Source organism: Rhipicephalus microplus, unplaced genomic scaffold (genome assembly GCF_043290135.1).
Source record: "Rhipicephalus microplus isolate Deutch F79 unplaced genomic scaffold, USDA_Rmic scaffold_18, whole genome shotgun sequence".
Lineage (NCBI taxonomy): Eukaryota > Metazoa > Arthropoda > Arachnida > Ixodida > Ixodidae > Rhipicephalus > Rhipicephalus microplus.
This window is the reverse complement of record NW_027464591.1, coordinates 1,651,325-1,673,544: the sequence shown is the minus strand read 5'-3', so window position 1 is coordinate 1,673,544 and position 22,220 is coordinate 1,651,325. Positions and strand designations below refer to the sequence as shown.

At 43.2% G+C, this 22,220-nt stretch overlaps 1 pseudogene; it reads right to left on the bottom strand.

Annotated features, from left to right (window-relative positions):
• Positions 1-13,158: 13,158 nt before the first annotated feature.
• LOC119169916 (uncharacterized) lies at positions 13,159-16,517 on the bottom strand (annotated as a pseudogene).
• Positions 16,518-22,220: the final 5,703 nt, after the last annotated feature.

Here is a 22,220-nt window from a genome sequence, read left to right as displayed (position 1 = left end):
ACCTCTTAAGAGCCTAAATACTCACTACAGCGAGAAATTGGATAGCACACACTGAGTGTAGTTGCCGCTCATGAAGGCCGCTCGGTAAGTTGCAGTGGCTAAAATTTTAACGAGGAGGCTCACTTTGCTGTGCGAGATCTCAGATGCCGCACCCCTGGTCAAGAACTGCTCTAGGATGACTACAGGCCCTTCAAAGAACCACTTTATTGTTCACTAGATCACCTCGCAATATATGGTCGGCAGGACCTTTTTTCCTCACCCTCATCAGCAGCTAAAAGAACTAAGGTTGTCACATTATATCTCATAGATTTGTGCTCGACTAAATCGACGGCGATTTTTTTCGCGCAATATAAACGTTGTGAACACAAATTTCATCCCGAATGTTAACGTAGTGGGCACTTTCCATGTCCATTTGATTAAAAATGTTCTGACTCTGCCCCAACCAAAAGGGCTCAGATCTCAACAGCGAGGATGATAAGACTCGGAAAACGTTCAGTGTGTGCTCCACGATCTCATCAATTCTTGAACATCTGGAGAGCGCATAACATCGAGAAAGCCTTTAGCCTGGTTGTGCCTAGGCGGTCAGAGTTACCGACTTAGCCTGTGGCTTTGCCTTCGAGCCATAGTTTTTCTACACAGCAATAAGTTTGCTGTAATGCCATGCTGTCGTGTCAACCACATCCGCATTAGTCTGTAAAGTAAGCTTATGCACACACTTACAGTTGTGTTGAAATTATGATTAAACGTCGCTTGTATATACGCAATAAGTTAGATCACTATATCATTTTACTAAGCGGCGGTTATTAAAACACGATTAAACCACCGCCTTCTTCAACGTGATATAACTTTCAGATCAAGGAAGTTTTCAGAGGTTATCAACCACAAGAATCCCGGTTTCGACTAACTTTTTTCTCAAGTATACAATTCGAGGGCGCTAAAAGTTCGCCCGCGTGTCTGCACATGCCATAAAAAAGGCGCACATGCGAGACAAGCAAATACCGATCGCGCTCTGCTCTTGTACTTTAATCTACAGCTCTCTGGCAGTTGCTAGCACACCAACAGAAAAAAAAGTGATTGCACACGTTGCGTTGACAGTCGTGTGACCCGTGTTTCTTGCTTGCAACGCAATATGTCGCGGCAATACGTTGTTTGTTTGTTTTCTCTCTCCTGACGCTTGCCGCAACAACTCGTAGAATGAATTTGCTTGACACATCGGTGGGTGAATGATTCCACACATCAGATTCGTATCCCACTCCACAATAATGCTATATGCAAGCCCGAATACAGAAGCAAGATAGCCGCAATGAAATCAAGGCATCATGCGTGGAGAGGCCAACAAAACATAATATGCAGCCGAGAACGCGCACCCACATCCATGCAGTCTAATCAATGAGCGAATCATAAGGGTTCGATTCTGGCACCGTCGTGACGAGAGCTGTGTCAATAGATTGAGAAGCCCCTGAGGACCAAAGCGAGGAATTGAATACGATGAGGTAGTCCGTTCCTGTCGCTTTCAAGAGTAGCCCGATTGCTGTGACCCAATACTGAGCCCTTCACACCATCCGCATAATGTTATGCGCACGCAGCGTTAATAAAGCAGCATATGTTACCCCAAATCTAAAACCACCTTACCGTACCAGTTCGCTTAAGGAAGTAACTTTTGAATAATCATCAAGGCTTTATTATAAGATCGCAGCATTACCGCTTGGAGAAGAGAACACCACTTTAGAAGGCAGGCGACTATAATTTTTTTTTCTGAATACGCGATGTTACACGAAAATGCCGAGTCATTCCATTCTATGTGCGTGCCAGACGTGGCGCTCGACCATCGCACATTCTGCCTATAAAACGCAGATCCCTTTCGAATACCCAATGGAGTATTGCGGCGAAACATTTTTGCTGAAAAGAGTTTCTCAAGAGTTCGCTTGCTTTTGCCAAAGTGTGCACGATAGAAAAATGTATGTAAAATTGATTTTCGTTTGCAGAACTTCAAAACAGCGCTTGAGCTACTAAAGGGGTTTTGTTTATTAGTGCTCATAAAGCATTCAAAAAATTTCGCGTTTAACTAGCAGTTAGGCTTTTTTGAAACTACAAAAATTTCTTATCCCACGAGAGAAAAAATCAATTCACTCGACAGAACTGCAAGTTATGCTACATAATTCTTTCAGTGTGAAGATTGAGATTCACAACTAGGTCAACTATATTAGGTTGCCCTAGTAAATGGCCGCATCAACTCTACGCCTGCTATAAAGTGCTTGTTGTGAACTTTCGTGGAACACGAGTTTCGGGTATATGCAAGCATATAATGAAGGCATCAAACAATATGAAAAAGAGCTTCCGCTTTTGGTCGTGTACTAGTAAAAGAACTTGTTTATTTTATGTATTACTGATAAAAAGCACAGCTTGAATTCGCCAAACAAAAATTTAGCAATTCTTTCGCGCATTGTAAATCGATTAGGACTAGCAAAGTGAAATAGGTGGAAGTACCATACGTCGTAAATCCTATAACTAAAAAATGTTTTAGCTAGAGGAACGACTCAAATTTCGGCGGCGGCAGGTTAGAGCCTACCATCCACTTTTTTCTTCTTATTAGGCATGCCCCATAGGATTTTGCTGCATGCGATGGTTGATTGCGGACATTTCCGCGAATTCTAATCCAAAGCGATTTCCCACAGACCAACCGCAGTTCGGGCGCAGTTCACATTTGCTGCTCATATCTCGTGGTATTTCAAAGCTGTGGAGGGCCTGGGCGCACTCTGAATACATAAGCGCTTCGAAGAAACTAGCGCGAATTCTACAGCCATGATCGCCTCTTATAGTCGTGGTGATGGCAAGCCTTTTGGTTGTTTGCTGACATAGAGCGATAACAAAGCGTGCATCCTCTGAGTCTAGTACCATAGCTTGTCGTCTCTCCTGTGCCTAAAAGTGTAAATTGAAATGCACACTATACTGCACTTTAAGATGTATATCATTTTAAAACAGCAAACAACGCACTCTTCTTTTCTCTTTTTTAACTTCAAAAAGTTATCGTCTGCCATTTTTTTTTGTGCAAGTGCAATATCGGCATATCTATTATTGTTTTGATGCCATTTAAATGTTGTCAAACAGCAATCGATATTGCGCGACAAAACAGTGAGATTTTCGTATCTGTATTCAGGTTCACATACATGCAGCGACTTGTAATATTATCATGGTGATTCGAGGACGTTACACCACCGTTAGTGAGTCAGTAGAAAACTTTATTAAGAGGTCCTGACGGTTTTAAGCCACCAAGGTGTCCATGACGGGCATCCCAGCAGCCGCTACCGTAGGCCACGGAGTAGTCGGGGCTGGAACGTGGTGGCATTCCACCAGTTCTTGGGCCCTCTGGACTGCATTTAGTTGGTGCTGGAGTTTGAAGATCCTCAGTGCTTTTTCGCAGCCGTACTCACTGGTGAGAGGTCTCTGAGGTAATGCGGGACGTTCCCAGAGGGCCATTGTACATTTATGTGTGAAGATTAACAGCTGAGTCGGCCCCGTGATGGCACAATCTCGTTTGAAGCATGTAAAAGGCTATATACCTCTTGCGCGCGTTCGAGCTTTACATGTGGTAAACGGTATTGACTTCTATCGCTTTGGTAGTGAGAGGTTATTTCATGGAAGGTCAGTAAAGGGTCATTATTCTGTAAGTCTGGGCCCAGCTCTTCGGTGGCTGATTGATTGTCGCGGCGGGTCCGTTCTCGCGCTCGATCAAAAGCCATTTCGTTAAAGTTGGCTTGCTGAGGGGTAGACGTCTTTGCCCATGTGGGCAGGGAACCAAAACAGGTGGTGCTTTCTGGTGAGCACTCAGTTTTCGCACTGCTTTCAGATAAAAAAAAATGAACCAGGGACGTCTTCTGCTCGCTGAAAGGTTCAGCTGTTCACCTGAGGTATCGGTGGTTTCTTCGCAGCAGTCTTCCCTCTTCTGTGCAAACCAAGTACGAACGTGGACACACTATCTCAAGCTCCTTCGCTTTCAAGCGCCAAGAGTTATGGTTCATAACTCTGACAATGTCTTCTTGTTGAAGTAGCGGTAGCCGCGTGCCTTTTTGCATGTTTTGTCTATGCTTCAAGGGCTGCGACTCTGTGGAATTGTAAACTCGGAGAGTGGTGTACGAGGGTTTCGGTGCATCAACAGCTGTGCTGCCGTCTTGGAGTGGTAATGTTCTGTAGTTTAATAGCCCCAGCCAGAAGTCGCATGCTGCACCCGCTTTTTTCAACAACCTTTTGATGACCTGGACTCCTTTCTCTGTGAGACAGTTTGATCTAGGAAAATAGGGACTGTAAATAAAATGTTCAAAGTAAATAGCTCAGAAAATTCTTTGAACTCTTTCGCGGTGAATTGCGGCCCTCAGTCCGTGCACAGCTGTTTGCGTATGCCGTATCGAGCAAAAATACACGATAACTTTTTGATTACTGCTCTTGCAGTTGTTTTTTTTTGGAGCTCCTCAAAGTCCGGAAAATTTGAGTAGGAGTCATTCACAACGATGTAATGTCTTCCGGCATATTCAAACAACGCGGACGACAATGTTTTAGTTTTCACAGGACACTCCTTAGCAGATTTACAAAATGACGCGATGACCGATTTATCGAACATTTCGGAATGGTTTGCCAGGAATCAGCTGACTGTTAACTGTACTAAAACAAAGTATATGGTGTTTCACTCTCGTAGGAAACATATTGACGCTGAATCTCTTAACCTAACAATAAACAACACTCCTATTCAACAAGTTCCTTGTTTTAAATATTTAGGCGTCACTTTTGATGAACACTTACACTGGCATGAGCAAGTACAAAGTGTGTGCGCAAAGCTAGCCTATGGCTGCTATTCTCTAATAAAAGCTCGCCAATATTTTCCACAAGCTATACTCCGCACACTCTACTTTTCATTGTGTCATTGTCACATAGGTTACTGTCTGGAATCGTGGGGTTTGACGTACAACAGTTATCTAAAAACTCTTGAACGACTTCAAAAGCGTACACTGAAAATCATAAGCCAAGGTGAATCAGTAAGTAATATTTTCCAATCACAACGCATTCTCTCGGTTCCGATGTTGCGTGACTACAAAATTGCTGTTTCAGTAAATAACATAATTAATAGAAATTCACCTTTGCCTGCTGATCTTTTTTCAATTCCTAAACGCAATACGCGACATGCTTCGAATGGTAATTTCAATCTGCCCAAATGTTTTAATGTTTACGGAGAAAGACTGATACAGTTTAGTGGAACAAAAATATGGAACACGGTCCCCCTAGAGATTAAAACGGCACGTAATTTCAGCATGGCATGTAAATCATTTTTTCTGTGGAGTCAAGACATGTAAGCATGTGTGTGTGATTCGATTTTCATTGTATTTTTTTAATAAGTGCCTATGTATAGAAACTAGCTGCAAGCTAATAAGTATGCATATCTGCAAGAAAAAATGTATTACTGTGTTGTTGTTGTTACCTCAGAGCTGACCTGTACACTTTTTTATGTTGCACATTGTATTGGACCGTCCACTAGCCACTTTAGGCTATCGGTCCAAATAATCCCTGTAATTGCATATATCTATTTATGAAAATAACGCTTCATTGATTGATTGATTGATTGATTGATTGATTGATAAAAACAAGTCTACTCCCACTCGGTCCCTTGGATGATCAGGTGTATCCCGCAAAAGCAATGGTTCATCGGCTTGTCTGTACGCATGCAACTGACAGGAAGGGCACCACTCTATCATATCAGTAATGTCATCGTTTATTCTAGGCCAGTACATGAGCTGCCGTGCTCGGGATTTGCACTTGGCAATGCCAAGGTGACCACGGTAGAGGCGCTCTAGCATTTGTTTGCGCATTGAAGTTGGAATCGCAACTTTCATTTCCTTAAGCATTACGCCCCTGACAACTGATATTTCATTTGCGCACCTTTTGAGCTCGCCTTCGATGGGCTGCGAAGCTGCCAGTCTTTTTATCACAATCTGCAGTGCAGGGTCTGCTGCGATAGTCTCAGCTAGTTGGGCTATTGTTTTGGGGCTTACTCGATCAGATAAGATGCTTATAGCATGAATTTCAACGTCCTCAGAAAAATCACCCCCTGAATGCGGGAAAGCATGTCTGCTATTGTCAGCTTCTTCCCAGGAACGTGCTGCAACTGATAGTCGTACTTTAACAAGAGCAAGAAAAGTCTTTGAAGTCTTGGCGGTGTATCACCGAGCCTTCTTTAGAAATTACTAGCAAAGAGCTGTGATCACTTTCTATGACTATCTGCCTGCCCACGACAAATTCTCTGAACTTTTCATATCCAAAAACGATGCTTATGGCCCCCTTTTTTATCCGCACATACGTACGCTCCGTGTCTGTAAACATTTTGGAAGCATAGCCAATCGCACGCCATTCTTCCCCGTGCCTTTGGAACAATGCAGCTCGTACAGCGAAAGCCGATGCGTCGGCAGATAGCTTTGTGGGCAGTGAAGCATAATAAATTGCAAGAACAGGGGCTTTTGTAAACATGTCGCGTACGACATTCCATTCTCTGTAATGCTCATCTGTTCATTCAAAAATGACATCTCGCAGCAAGGAACGCAGCGCTTTTGTGCGATTGGCCAAGTTCGGCAGGTACTTAGAAAAGTAGTTCACAGAGCTTAATAACCTTTGCATATCTCTTTTCGTTGACAGCATCGCGCACGCCACGATGCATTTCACTAGGCTGTTGTTTGACGCGATTCAACAGAGCTGATTTTATCAGCCATGAGGTATATTTATGACGTCGCTATCGTGCACTTATCCCAGTTAAAAGTTATGCCTGAGGCTCGTGCAGCGTTCAAAGTGCTATACAGCTTCTCGGTATGCTCTTCTAGCGTGGCTCCTTAAATTATAATATAATCCACGTACACTCGCACGCCAGGCAGACTGTGAAATATTTTTGTCATCGTCCTCTGAAAAACTTCTGGTGCCGAAACTATCCCAAATGGTAGCCGTAGAAAGCGGTACCGCCCAAAAAGGCTGCTGAACGTGCAAATTCAGGAAGTCTTTTCATCAAGCGGGATTTGATGAAATCCGCTATTAGCATCCAGTTTGCTAAAATGTTTCGCGCCTGCAAGCTCGCCCTCAATCTATGCTCTTCATGGCAGTTGGAAGTGCTCCCTCTTTATCGCCCGATTCATGTTGCGTGGGTCCATGCAAATACGCAATTTTCCGTTATTTTTACGGACAGCTATCAATGGGCTCACCCAGGTGGATGGTTCTCTAGATTTCGGGATACCAGCTGCTTCCAGGCGGTCCATCTCTTCCTTGAGTTGGGGCCGTAATGAAAGGGAAACCTTCCTCGCGGGCTTCGTTACTGGCACGGTGTCGTCCTTCAAGGTCGCTCTGTATTCCCGCTGCAGCTTGCCGATACCTGTGAACAAATCTTTAAACTGGGTTTGTATGCGTTTAGACAGGTTATTCTAACTTTTGACTTCAAGAACGTGGTCAACATTCCCCAAACCGTACTGCTCACTGGCTTCAAGCCCCAGTACAGTCCTGCCTTGCCTTCTTTACGACAAAGAACTCGACCGGGTGACTTTGGGATCCTAGTTGAACAACCAGCCGAACTTTTGCCAAGTGTTTGATTTCACTACCTTCGTATCTGTGCAGAATGGCTTTTGTTGGTAGCGGAGGCTGTCTAAAATGAAATGTCTCGAATATACCAAAGGGAATTAGGTTGGCTTGAGCACTCGTGTAAACTTGCAGCTTTACATCATGGCCAAGTGTGCGAGTGGCAACCAGCCAGTCCCGCTTTGACTTTGTCTTTCTGCTGCTGCCAGCTCTAAAATTTCGAGCACGCTGAAATCGCTATCGCTGTCCCGATTTTCATCACTTTGCTAATCCACGTTATCTACCTTTGGCGGTTTCGTTCTGCAGCACACAGCGAAGTGGTTAGGTTTGCTGTATTTCATGCAAATTTTACTATAAGCAGCACATTGCCTAGCCTTTTGCAGTCTGTCACAAAAGCAGCATCTGTTTTTACTGTGATATTATACTGGGATTCGTCCTTGTGTTTTACGGTGGCAACACTTCTTTGCTCGTCCCATATTTTGCTGCGTGCAAGTGCAACTTCTGCTTTTGCTCTCCCTACGGCCATCTCGAGGGTCAAGTCTTTCTTGACTAACAGCTTTTCCCGCAGACACTTGCTTGTAGTATCAAAAACTATCTGGTCTCGTAGCATGAACGCACGCAGTATGCCAAAATTAAAGCTCCTAACTTTCAACTGCAAGTCTCTGTAGAATTGCTCAAATGGCTCGCCATCCGCTTGCACTTTGCTACGAAACACGTACCTCTCATATGTATCGTTGGTTTGTGGCAGACAGTAGGCTTCAAAGGCTTCCACCAGTTTGCCTAAGTCCACTTTGTCTTCTTCACTGATGCTCAAGGTGTTGAACACATCGATGGCCTCATGTCCGGAAAGATGAAGGAAGATAGCCGCTTTTTGTGCCTTGGTGCGTGGTTTCTGTTGCTCGGTGGCGGCAAAGTAGCGCTGTATACGCTGCTTGAATTTCAACCAGTTGTCAGGAACGTTCTCACTAAGCCGCAGTGGTTCCGGGGGCTGAAGCTCAGCCATTGCTTTCGAAAAGGGCGTCAACGCAGCTGGCCCACTTCTGACATCATGTATCAGTTTGTTTGCACACGTGCGTCGGCGTCTCGGCAACCAGTGAGTGGTGTTTATGATCAGCGGCATGCTTTTATACCGTCGTGGCATGTGCGATGTTGCCCGCTTGCTTTGATACATATGTTACAGTGGGTGGGGAACCAAAAAAGGTAGTGGAAGATCTTGGATATGCGTGTCTGTGAAATGTGGGCTGCTTCTCTAGCAATGTTGCTGGTTTCATAAGTCCGAACGGTGGTGCAGGAGTCTGTGAAGACATCGGTGTGTGAGAGGTAGACCCTCGCTAAAGCTATAGACCCCTGCTCGGCTATGGCGCTCGTTGCTAGCCTAACCGAGGCGGTTGAGCGTAAGGCTCCGTCGTCATCTACTACCGCGAATGCGTAGGTGAAGGAGTTACCGTATGTTGCCGCATCAACGAATACTGTAGAGTTGCAATTCGCTGCGGTGCATTCGAGGATCGCGTAAGTGCGGGCAAGGTGTATGCCTTTGTTGTGTTGCGGGTGAGGATTTCTTAGAAATGGGGTTACCATGTAGGTAGCGTGGACAGCTCTGTGGAAGGTTACAGTGCGTTCAAGGTAGAGATGTGGGAACATGCTTGCCTCGCTGAGAAGTCGGCGGCAAGCCTTGGAGGAGAAGAGGGGGATCACTTAGGATGTGGTGTGGGCCTCGATCACTTCATTGATGTGGTTTTGTGTGCCTAGTTGATTGAACAGAGAAGTACTGGTGTGTTTGTGTGGCGTACGTTACACAACACAAATTATTATTATATGCAGAGACATGCTTTGGTAGTGAAATATGTTCTGGAAGCCATCAAGATCGTTCGTTATACACACCTCTTCGTTCTATAGAATGAAGAGGTGTGTAGAGATGGCGAACAGTAATGCTCGTAATATAAAGGGCATGCAGAGACCTCATAATATATTGGTAGCTGCGAGAAAGAGCAAAAAAAAGTAGACAGAGGACAGAGAAAGGACAATAACGGGACACTGCACTGTTCAACTGAAATTTAGAAAAAAAACTGCTACTCAGGTGGTTTCACAGTAATGAGCTTGGTGCTTGTTTGCACGTTGGTGTTAGGATTCCGTTTACTAGCTTGGAATTAGGCAAGCTTTCGGCGTGGTTTGCAGATGTATCACATTTTTTTCACGGGAAGACTTCTTTGGAAACTTCTTTAGTGAAGACCTCAAAAGCTTAGGACATATCTCATGAGCTTCCACCTGTCGAAGCCTCTTTGATTAATTATGAAAGGCATACCAAATATATAGCACTCGAATCAACACAGACTTGATCTCGACATTGATGTGAACTATATTTACGCGCGTTGCAGCGACTTTCTTCGCTATTCAGGCAATTATTCTTATTAATTATTAGTCGATTTGCATACACAGATACACTAGGACACAGAGAAAAGAGGGAGAGAGCAAACTGCAACTGCCACCTGGAGTGGCACAACACCTGCTCACTCTTTCGTGGGGAGGGAAGAAACAAAGGAAACAAAGATTAGATGGGAGAAGGGGGAAAGAAGATGAGGAAGAGAGAAAAAAATGACGTAGACTTCGGCAAGTATGAGTAAAAAAATAAATAAAGAATAACAAAAAAGAAGAAAACTGCTAAAAAAGAAAAAGAATAATAAAAAGACCGTCTTTAAACGTTTGGCCAGGTCCGTCCGGTTCATAAATGTTCATGAATTTGGATAAAGGCATTGTAAAATGATGGATCGTGGCTCAACACCCTCGAACTGCAAATATACGTGATGAAGAGGACAGTCCAACCAAGAAAGAAATTTTGTATTTGTTGGCTCTATTGAAGTTCTTGGCAGAACAACTGTATTTCAAGTCAAAAGGGGCCAGACAGTTGACAAACTGACATAGGTACATTGGAGCTATGAGACTTCACAAAAGACAAGTGACGAAAAAAAGGCAGTCCTCTTCTTGTTCACTGTGAATGTCGTGCTCCTTTCATAGCAAAACGATGCCTTGTATGCTTTTTTATTGGTGTGATGCGTAGATATGTTGGTGCACCAACGATACTCCTTTGCTCTTGAAGCCATCGAGCGTAGAACTTATGAATTTGTCAAAGTAGCGCGAAAAAGGTCAGAATTTTTCAATTTTTTCTAGTAAAACCATGACCAACACACACAAACACAAATACATACATATGCGCACACACGCACACACACACAGACACCACACACACACACACACACACGCACACGCACGCACACGCGTACCCACACAGGCGCGCACACACACGCACAAGCGCGAGGGCGCACACCACAAGCCACCAAATAAGATTCTTGAAGAATATTAGTCTAAACAAGTGATGGCATACAATAACCAATTATACTCCACAGTAACCAAAATGGCAATAATACTATTATATCTTATATTGTTTTTACTCGTCTAGAGACGTCCCCTTACATGTTAACAACATAACGCACAGCATCTCTTAAAACTAGGACATGCGTATAACCATAAGTACATAGGTAGCCTTAGGGTAATCGAGAAATAAATGTTTTGACAACTTCCAGGAATGCTTCTGTCCCTAAGAAAACTCTTTAACGCGTTTGATGCACCCGTCTGTATGGCTGCACTTGGTCATTTTCCCAGAAGCCTCGTCATAGTGAATTGGCTGTGGTCTAGTGCCATTATTTATGATTCCAGATGACATTTGGGTGTTTCGTAGACAATTTTGAAGGAGGTGACAGACATGATGGTCTACACATCGATACATTCGCGTTTTTGAGGTTCATAACCTGCCATTTCTTTTAAATGTAGCAGTGCATAGCCTTAACCGATGGATATGTGTTTTCACAGTTCTATGATAAAGCACTTTTAAATTCCATGAGCGTATCAACATGGTATAAATTACACCTTTTATACTTTCGCTAAACCACTTAGCAAGTCACCTGACCAAAATGACGAGTATATAGACGCAGATGCAGCTTATCGCTTATTGTGGATTATCTATATGGGTTGTTCCTCGCAAATCATGATTGCATACAACCGTTTTATAAGTTTAGTTGTGAATGACGGGCAGTTCCATCAATATGCACAAATATTTCCAAGAAAGTGCTGCAAAGAGAAGCTTCAACTTAACGAATAATTTATAGATCACACTTGATATCACTAGAAAACATTATCACAGCAGTATTACAAACTCATTTTACACAAAAACCGCAACATGAGTGCTCCTAACGCCAAGCAACTCTGCGGAAGCAGCTCGCCTCCACGGAACAGTTGGAGCGTTCACTGAATATGTCTTTCAAACTACTCGTACGTCATTTTAACGCGAGAGCGTTAAAGAGCTCGTGTCGAAGAAAACCGGCCGCCGGCGGTGGCCCCTTGGTCGTGAGTGAAAAATCATCTATGCATCTGTGACCGAAAATTCAAGATACCGAGATAGCCCAACACCCCCTAGACTTTTTTTCAGGCCTCCGCAAGCCTACGTGACGTCATCAGTGTGAGATCTGCCTGGAAGCTAGCTTCACTCAAATGCCCGGCACACATTCACGTTTTGTCGTTCCGCGGCCCAGTTGCCCTCGTAGCATTTTTTTTCTCAGAGATTTACACCTAGAAGCCGGCCCGTGGCCAGGGGAAAGGGGTTAGGAGGCCCCCTTCCCCCCCCCCCCCGAAATCCGGATAGAGGGGGCTGTTTTACTGAGAATAAATAGTGAAAATAGGGGTTTGTCAAGGACTTCAACAGGAGCCCCACCACCTGAAAATTAATTTTTGGCTACGGGCCTGCCTAGAAGGAATTTTTGTTAGCAACAGGTGTAAATGTTATAGACCCCGAGAAGTTTTTGATATTTACACCTATATTTTCAATAGTAGCAGAACCTTGTGATGAGCTCACCGTGCAATGGAGAAGTTCACACCTAGCAGCAGAGCAGTGGTAACGGGAAACGAAAATGAGTCTATTGGCTATAATACCACACGTGAGAAAGTGTGCCTCAGTGAGTTATGATTATACTGAAGTAAGGCGCGTTATCGGACTCGTTGGTTTATGTAAAGTTTCTGAAGGCATTGAATGGTCTATTTTGCATTTCAGTAAATGGACCAGAAGATTTGTGTCAAAACAAGACTGCATGTTTTATAATGTAAAATGCTTTTAAAAACAAACCAACAATGAAATAAAACCATTGAATGAAGATTCGTGCGAAGTTTTTCACATACGATATTTTCATAAAAAGTAAAATAACGCAAACATGACGTTACCTGTAAAATATTTTCGACACTTAGTTGACTTATTTTCAGTAGATGTATTTGAACACACACGAAATGGGTTAGATATGATCTATTTAAATCTTCAAATGATTCTTCCACGTAACAGCTCAAGTGCCAAAAGAAAGGCAATGTTCACAGCAAAGAAAAAATATAACAATACTTTAAAAAATTGTGGAGATAAAGCTTTTAGCATTTTTTAAATGATCTTGTAGAAGGTGCTAAAACTGGGAGCTCAAACTATTTGCCTTTATAAACACAAAGGACACATCATCAGTCATGTGCGAGAGATTACGCCTGGAGTGTCTTCAGTTTCCGTTTAGCTGCTTTCGCTTCAGACAGCTTGTTGTTTTCTCGTTTGCAAAGGTTGTTTAACAAAGTGTTGGCTGCTACACCAAGTATGTACCCCATCACTACATGCGGCGTATGGCCATTGTCACAAACATCAAAGTCTTCATTCCACTCAAGGAAAAGTGTTGTCATTGAAACAAGCAGTTCTTTCTGCTTTTCACAGGCATAAAATTTGGCTGCGTGTTTTTCACTTGTGAGTTTCTCGAGAACAATATTCATCATCAGTACGGCGTTCACATTGACGGCTTGGGGAAACTTAAGTCCACCTCTTGTGATACTCGTTATGAGCTCGTCTGCCTCAATCGTAAGAGTCCTACTCTCAACAACTAGATTCTCTTTACAGAATGCACATTTAAGCTTCTTGAGTGCAGCTTGTGCGCAATAACCAGCGACATAAGTTGTAGCTGGAAATGTGTGCTGCTTTGCAGCAATGTCCTCTTCTCCAACTACATTCTGATTGCTTTAAAGCATCACGAAATTCATCAGTGGAGGCACATAGAGAAATCTCGTCACTCTCTGGCAGCTCGAGGACCTTCTGCAGCCTCAATTTGTGCTCCGCTTCATACATCTGCCGTATGGAGATATGGTACTGTGCGCCACTTAACTGTCGGTAGCTGCCAAACCTCTCTTCAAGGCAGTCCGACTGGAATTTCCCCAGTAAGACGTACCTGAATTCAAGCTTTTCAAGGCAGTGGCTTGTCACCTGAACCAGAGCAAGAAACGTGTGACGCAATGCATTGTGCGTCTCATGACTGAAATGACCAGTGTCATGCTTGAGGCTTTTCCAGTAGTCGAGCCAACTGACTATTTTGTTCAAAAACTCGACTTGGGGGCAACAAACTGCCTTTATGGGCTATTGTAAGTCATCTCGAAGGTGCCTCCCTTTATCCGGCGTCTTAACATTCACTATGCGCCACCACTTTATGACAGTGCTGATAAAATCGGCCGTGCTTTTGGCATGCTGCAGTTCTGCTGCTTGTGCACTTTCGAGAGCTGCGATTGTGAAACTGTTGAACACCTTGAGAACAAGTTTCATGTTTTGTCGCTCTAAGTTCGAAAGTTTCAGTGCCTTCAAACAAAATGTTGGAGCAAGTCGTACAAGCTCATTTCTTTTTCTCTCATGAAGCTCTAGCAGCGTGTTGAATGAAGCTGTTAGCACGCACGGCTTGTGAGGTAGTCCCTTGATGTCTGGAAAAAACATGCATTTACCACTGTTACGCTGGTTAAGCCGATTGTTTCGTATGCATTTTAAAACACGAACAGAATCTAAAATAAAAAACAGTGGTCTTGATTGGTCTGATGGATGCTTGTAGACTGTATCAACCTTCCGTGGCTCTGAAAAAGTTGACATTGCCTTCCCATTGATGAAGTTGTTGTCTGAAACAACCGCGATTACTCGAAAGCCTGTTGCCTCCAGCCCATTAATGAGCTCACGAAGAAATTGATGCAGCTGTATTGCATCTATTTTCGCCACTGGAAGGATGTGCACTACGTCTTTACTTGACGACAGGAGGCTTTGAATCATAAACACATATGCAGTTTTTGCTGCGTTTTGAATGTTTGTAGCCATTCATACTAGGCCACCACCTTTGTAGTCAATGTAGGGCTGCAGATGAATTTCGTTCATGACAAGCATCACAGTTTTTTCGTGGTCATCCGTTCCGACGGCCAGCCTCTTTGCATACGACAGAAATAACGCATATTGTTGCTCAGAGCATGGGTTCACACGGTATGACCCACAAACACGTCTAATTGTGTCGGAATGTGGAAGTTTCAAATTTTGATGTGGACCTAATAAATCTGTACACATGTAAAGATATTGTGAACACAAGGCTAGCAAATACCAGCAAGTCCACAGGGTACCTCGAAGTTCTGGTCAGTAAAATGCCGACTTGCTGTTTTAGGAACTTGACAACTTCCACTTGCCACTCATGTGGGAAACTTTGTGACGCTAGTTCATCCAGTGTTTCCACTGTCTTCTCCATGACAACCTGCAAGCATTCTTCGCTCTCGGAGAAGTTTCCTGCCAAACTTTGCACATCAATAAGGACCTTGCCGATATCCCGCAGATCACGCAAATAAACAAGAAGCACGAGGGTCCCAAGCCTGTTAAGCTGCACGTCACCAATGAACACTTTCACAATCAAATCAGCTGACACTGTCACAGAAAAATGCACAGTTGGAGCTTCTTGAGAATCGAAGTTTAGGAAGAGGACTTTGTCGTGAGTAACAAGTTTTGTCCAGAAGGTGTTTGTCTGGAAACTTGTCAGAGCGGTGAGCAAGTCTTCAAAAGTACTGATGTTATTCTTTTTCTTCTCTTCTTCGTGAGCTTCAGTGGACTGTCTTATTGCCTCTGTAGCAATTCTCCCTCTAGACGAAGCCGCTTCTCTTCAGTGCCTTCCCGGACAACAGTAGTGGGACGAGAAAGATACGAAAGGTAGTTTGGAAATAGGCTTGGGATAGCACCAGACTTGAGTCGTCTCAGCTGGAGAGGAACTTCAAGTACTCGTCCGGTTTTCTCATCTTGATAGGCCGACGTGGTCACAAAATCACTTGTATGAAAGTGCTTCTCACACACCTGAAAAAAGAAAAGAAAAATGAAACAGAGCTTATAGCACAAAAATCAAGCAAGAAAAAGTTAGTGGACATTCGTCAACTACATATCAGAAAATGTGGCTGTATTATTGGGCATTATCATAGTAGCAATGCCTTGTTAGGCGGCCCAACAGGCGAGCGCTGTTTATTAAATCTAACTCTCATAGGATTTGATCAGGCGCTGCAGTCCGTTTAGAGCGACTCAGGCCATCAGCTAGGCGTGAGATTGCGAGGAAAGTACCTGTTTGTCAAGACTGGTCGCGCGAAAACAAAAATTAGGCAAACAGCACGATTACTAATACTGCGTGTCTCATGTCTTTCGTAAAATATGCTGCAAGTGCCCCGAAGGCATAGCTCACAAATAATGAAAATTGAAAGGTTTTTAGTTGAATAGCTGAGTGAGTTTACACATGCGTAGGCACCTGCGACAAGTGAAAGAACGCACTTACCACAGTGTACTTTGTGGGCGCAAAATCCTTGCGAGGGATCGCTCTCGTTCATGCGGTTCTTTGGTCGGCGTCCATCGGAAACCGATAGACGCGCGCTTTAGGTCCATGAGCATAGTTAGAGTTGCACCCGGTGCACAGCAGCATCCAGGCATATTGCGTAGTTTACCCAACCATGCTCACACAGCACAAGAGAAAGAAAAAAACAGCGTGAGCGGTAACAGAATGCAACTAGCCTAGAACCACAACAGCCAGCAGAGCGAGCGAGCACGTAAGATCAATGTGGCCAGACGCACTCTCATGCACTGCCAACTTCGCTCGGCGGTGCACAAAAATGTTTAAAGCGTGAATAAATCAAGTAAATAAGTACATCATTTGAAAGATAAAATATCGCTACGCTTTTTTTGTTAAATAGTAGGTAATAATTTCCTACAGTTCGCCTACTGAAAACTTGTTTCGAAGCAAAACAGATTGTCTGTCTATTTGGCGAACAGAAGCCGCAAGCCATTCCAACCTCAGCCAGTCGAGCGTTGCTTTCTAACAGATCTCACAGCAGTGACGTCACGCTGACGAGATGGAGGCTTGCCGACGCCTTGAAAAAAAATCTAGGTGGTGTTGGATAGCCCCGGGAGGCTGCTACTCTTCCACGCGTGAACGCGCGGTCAGTCTGAAAAAGCCGCGCATGCGAAGAAAAATAAGTGCTCAAGGTCACTAGGCGCGGTAGTTTCATTGCCCTGCCACCCCTCCCTGCTTAGCTTCCAGCGCTTTCGTCGGGACGAGAGAAGAGATAACGCAATTGCAGCATGCGACAAAGCTTTGTAACTCCACTCGCACTAGAAAGATTCTTAAAATTTTTGCGGTGTCGAATTCTTAAGGCAATTAGCTCTTCTAGTGAATTCATTCCATGGTTACTTAAAAAAGTGTTGCAGGGCCTCTTTACCGAATTTTGTTCGACAGGTGTCGCGACAAAAACGAGCCATTCGACGATAATAGCATGCGCTGGTCCAATCTACTGTGTGCGTGTTTGTGTGTGTGCGTGTGTATGTAGCAAAATATATGAATAAGTATGCACTTAGCAGTTGAAAGGTGCACTAGAGGCCGAATTTCGCTATCGCGTTCAACTTTTAAAGGCAAAGCTTAAGCGTCCTCCATTTTTTTTCGAAATTTTCGTTGAAACGAATGAGCAAAAATACAGGCTGTGACATTCAAAGGCAGAAAGACACATTTCTTGTTAGCAATCCTAGGATGAAACATTAACCAGCGTAGAATGATTGTAAGAATATATTATTCTGCAGACAATAACTACGTGCCCAACAGGAACAGGAACAGGAGGGAAAAGAAAGGCAGGGATGTTAACAAGTCCATAGTGACTGGTATTGTACCCTACAATTAGGATAGGGATGAGGAAGTTTGAAAAATATTTCATTATAATAATTGTTTGGGTCCAACATCCAAACACCATGTTATGATATGAGGGGTGTCATAGGGGAGGATGGCGGAAATTCGACCACCTGGGGGTTCTTAACGTACAACTAAGTATAGGTACAAGGGCCTCAAACATTTTCGCATAAACCAAAAGTTTGTTCGCCGCAGCCGAGATACGATCCCGTGACCTGCAGGTCAGCAGTCGAGTGCTTTAACTAGTGGACCACCGTGGCAGTTTCCTAAATATTTCATGACCCACACACAACCTTGTGCTGACATTTACGGTAAAGTAAGTATAAGGCTATTTCAGCAGACTCTCGTGCCATTATTTTTTATGTGATTGGGTTTCACACACAAGTGTTTTTACAGTGCACGTTGCACACAACGCCACCATGTTTCGCAACTTCGTGGTACTTTCATCTCGTTCCAATAAGGTTAGGCGCAGTGCACGAGTAAGTGAGTTTATCCTAGAGGTAATGGGTGCACAAAAATAATGCTGTAAGTTTCGCTAAGGCGTCTATGAGAGCCGACGAATTTCATGGACCAGCAGATTACCGAGTACGGAAGCCCGTGCTTGCCGTTGTCCTATAGCACGACAATTCTTGCTAGTTCTTTGTGACATTGCTTTATTTGATACGACTTCACCGAATAATACGTTTCATTTTACCGGCTGAGTTTACTTTATTCCCCGTTACTACAAAGTCAAAATATTGCTTTCTTTTTCATTTATTTCATCCTTCTGCTTAATAACCTACTTATCTCCACATTTTCCTCCTACGATCTTAGAAAATATAACCATACTATCACTGCGCTAAGAGGGGCACAGTTAAGTCAATTTGCTAACTGTAACAGCAATACATGCAGCTGCATATAGTTCAAATAAGTATGTATCTAAGGCACACACGCTGAAGCGTGGCGTAATTAGCTTTCGGCAGAGTCCACGACAGCACTTTAATTCCCTAATGGCACAAGGTTTTTCACATTACAACATAGAAAGGTCCACTCCGGTTTTATTGAGTTTAGCCATATTCAGAAGCAGAACAGATGCTGAGACAAAGCCTGCAAAAAGGCGAGTTTTTTAAAGACGGTGGCTATTAGGTAAATTAATTCCACTTGGCCACAAACGTGCACTTAGGCGATTCCTTGAGGAGAACGTCAGGGTGGCAAGAAAACAGAGCTGATAGCGCCGAATCACAGGAGAGGGATACAGCCATAGCGTCTCGCATGAAGTCCCGTGAGGATAATTACTGTTTATTGTACTAAAACCCGTAAATATTTACTCTGTTACTGCCTCAATATTCCATCATTTTGAAACAATGACGTTCTTCATTAACAATAAATACTATAAACCTTTTTCTTTATCCCACGATAAGTACTGCTAAGACCATCTTTCTCATGCCAGACAGTTTATATAGCATTGCCTTGCTTTTCAATGTTTCCATACAAAACAAAGGCATTGATATATGTTGATAACTACGGAAACGTATAGTTCCTACATCGCGCTAAATAATTGATTGTATCACATTAACAACCGATTCCGCCAACGTCGCATTTCCCGAAACATTCCGTGGAACGGCTCAAAAGACAGCATAGCGTAGTAATTTCTAAATATTCAGTGAATGGTTTAGAGAGTGCTGGAAAGTTTGTGAGACCATCAAGTGAACCCAGTCGGTTTATGAGCTTTCGCGCCGCAGATTAGGAGTCAATTATGTATGTCAGTGCTTTTCATTGTGAATACTTGATGCAATGTGTGCCCTGCTGTCGGTCAATAATATAGTGGTGTTTTATTGAATGCCAAACGCGTACTCTGTACATGAAAATCTAAGCAATATGGAAGTAGAATCATAAGATAGGGCTGAAATGAGGACGATATTTTTAACGAGAAAGCGTTAAAAAGCTAGTTTTACAGAAATTCTGGTGTCAGAGTTGACATCAGCGTCGACATGAGCGTTGCTCATTGTGAGCAAACGATAATCATCTTGTGCGTGACTGAAAAATTGAGCGAGATGCAAATAAAGTAAGTAATAAAAGTTTGCGACTGCAATCAAGCATCGAACCCAGGACATTTGCGTCGCAGGCCCGTATTCTATCATACAGCCATGGGAATTCTTGGCAGTGCAAAAGAATAAGTTGCTTTGCTTCCAATCGCAATAAAAAACTTGTGCTTTAAAAACACAGAGTCCTTGTAAGCAGACTTCACAATGCAATGAGTATTATCGCAGTAATATAGCGTGGTACAAGCGTACTCTGCCGTCGGGCGCTAGAACATGCACTGATCATAATGACTGTGGCTCATTACACTACGCAAGATCATTGTAAGAAGGATCATCACGTACATGATTTTTGTAGTCGTTTGTTTACATACATTGCTCACATGAGAAAAGAAATCTTTCTTGTTTTAGTAAAAAAATCTTAGTCCCTCCATTAAACCTATGTGCGACGAAGTGAAAAATTTTTTTGTGGGCCAATGTGGCCCATAAATATGAGCCTGCGAGCTAGGTTGTTAAACTTTTGCTAATAAATGCTACTGGTGTCTATGTCTACTTGTCGACGCCATCCTTATATGCCACAATAAATAGTGAAGACCCTCTTGAATGTTATATTATACCAGTTTTCACTACGCAAAGATGTAGGTCCAATAAATTGCGGGCTGCTATCAGATAACAGAGAGAGTGAAATTAGCCCCAGCTGTTCACCGTTCACTAAGAGTAATGTAGGGCGCAACTTCGGTGCAGGATTGCATGCTTCTCGAGCGAAATCGTCCTGTAGATTTGTCCTTCAAAATGTATCTGTTAATGTATGATTTGAGCTGGCATGTGTGTTGTTTTAGTTATTGCGTCCATTTATTCGGCCACCACGATACATACTGATGTTTTCTTTTTAAGACTTTCTGGTATTTCATCGTTATCGAAAATTTCTGCTGAATAATCTTCGCTCGAGCAAATTAGATTTATGTCTTCCTCGCCAATAAATAGAGTATTTTGCTTTCAGGTTCCCCACTTAACAATTCGGCGTGTGCGCCCGAAAGTTACTTGGCGCAGAACAGTCACTTTCTTTTGTCCTCAAAAGCTTGAAAGAGAGTGAAAAAATAAGGCAGGAAAACCAGCCAGGTTGCACCTGGTTCGCTACCCTGCACAAGAGAATGGGAGGAATGAAATAGACAAAGGCAAAAGACAATTGATATATCCAAAAAGACATTATTAGCGAAACATGAACTTCAAAGATTCTTTATAGTAATAGCGGGCGGTCCCATGCGAAATATGCGCTCTTTCAAAAAATACTTTCCGTGAACACTACTTCTCATAGCCACGTTGCGAAATGCACGTATAGGAAGAATTCACAAATAATCCGGCCAGCTCGGCAGCCGAGGCCGTCGACTTGTTTCCATGATGGTTTCAGGCTGTGACGATTGTAAGGGAACGATTGTCTTGTAGAGACTGACTGTCAACAACTCAGGCTTATTGCGTCGTTAAGATGTTCGAAGTGTGTTTATGTCAATTTTTTCAAATGAAAACCAAACATCAACGCAACGTCTTTGGGGCTTTTTTAGGTATTAAGTATATTAAGTAAGTGCTACGCTTTCGTTAGTGCTCGTGCTTTCACGGGCCTTTTAAGGAGGCGTGGCCATGACATATTTGTTCTTATCATCAGCAGTCGTCGGTATTCGTTTTTTATAGGACTCGTTCGTGTGCCATGATGCGTGCCTTATGGCACGCGCATCCTGCTAACACTAACTCAACAGAATAGGGTTTCTTCAGTATATACTTCGCAGTTTCAATTTTTCCTGTGTCACAGTTAGCCCTCTCACATCTGGGTTTTGACATTCAATGATAATTTCATACAGCGTGCTGTATAGTTGTAATTTTCCTACACAGTGGGTACAACACATATATACCGGGAACTCCTCTTCATTGTCGTTTGGACCCTGGGTGTGAGCCTCTTAGGCTTTACAAGATGACTTCCCAGCTATCCTAAAATGACGCCCTTACGTGGGATATTTGAGGCTCTGACAAAACATCATCTCTCCAGGCCCCCATCATCATAGAAGAAGTTTGTAATAGTGATATGCTGAGTTTCATACAAAGTTGCTTCTAGTTCTGTCACCTTTGTTCCAATGAGCTCAGTATTACAGTTGTGCGCAGAAAATTAAGAAGAATTCCACGGGAAAGCCTTTACTGTGTCTTCAGATGGTCGCATACAGCTAGAGACTGCGCTTGCACAAGTGACTTTTGCCCTCCTAGCTCTGGCACGCTGGCACATACTTCCCCATAGAATCACTGACATTGCTTTTAGGGCAAGCCATGTATGTTCACAGTTTAAAAACATGGATGTGTAACGGTCACTTACTTGTCTTAACGTCATGAAGGCCATATGCTGACCAAGTCGCGGAGTGAGAATTTGTTTTCTTTTATGCAGTTATCTTTTTTGGTGGCAATTCTTATTATGAGATCGACAGATGTACAGCTTTCTCGATAAATCTGCAAATAAATGCTAGTACATTTATAATAGATGTAGAGGAATGAGTACCAAGTGTTA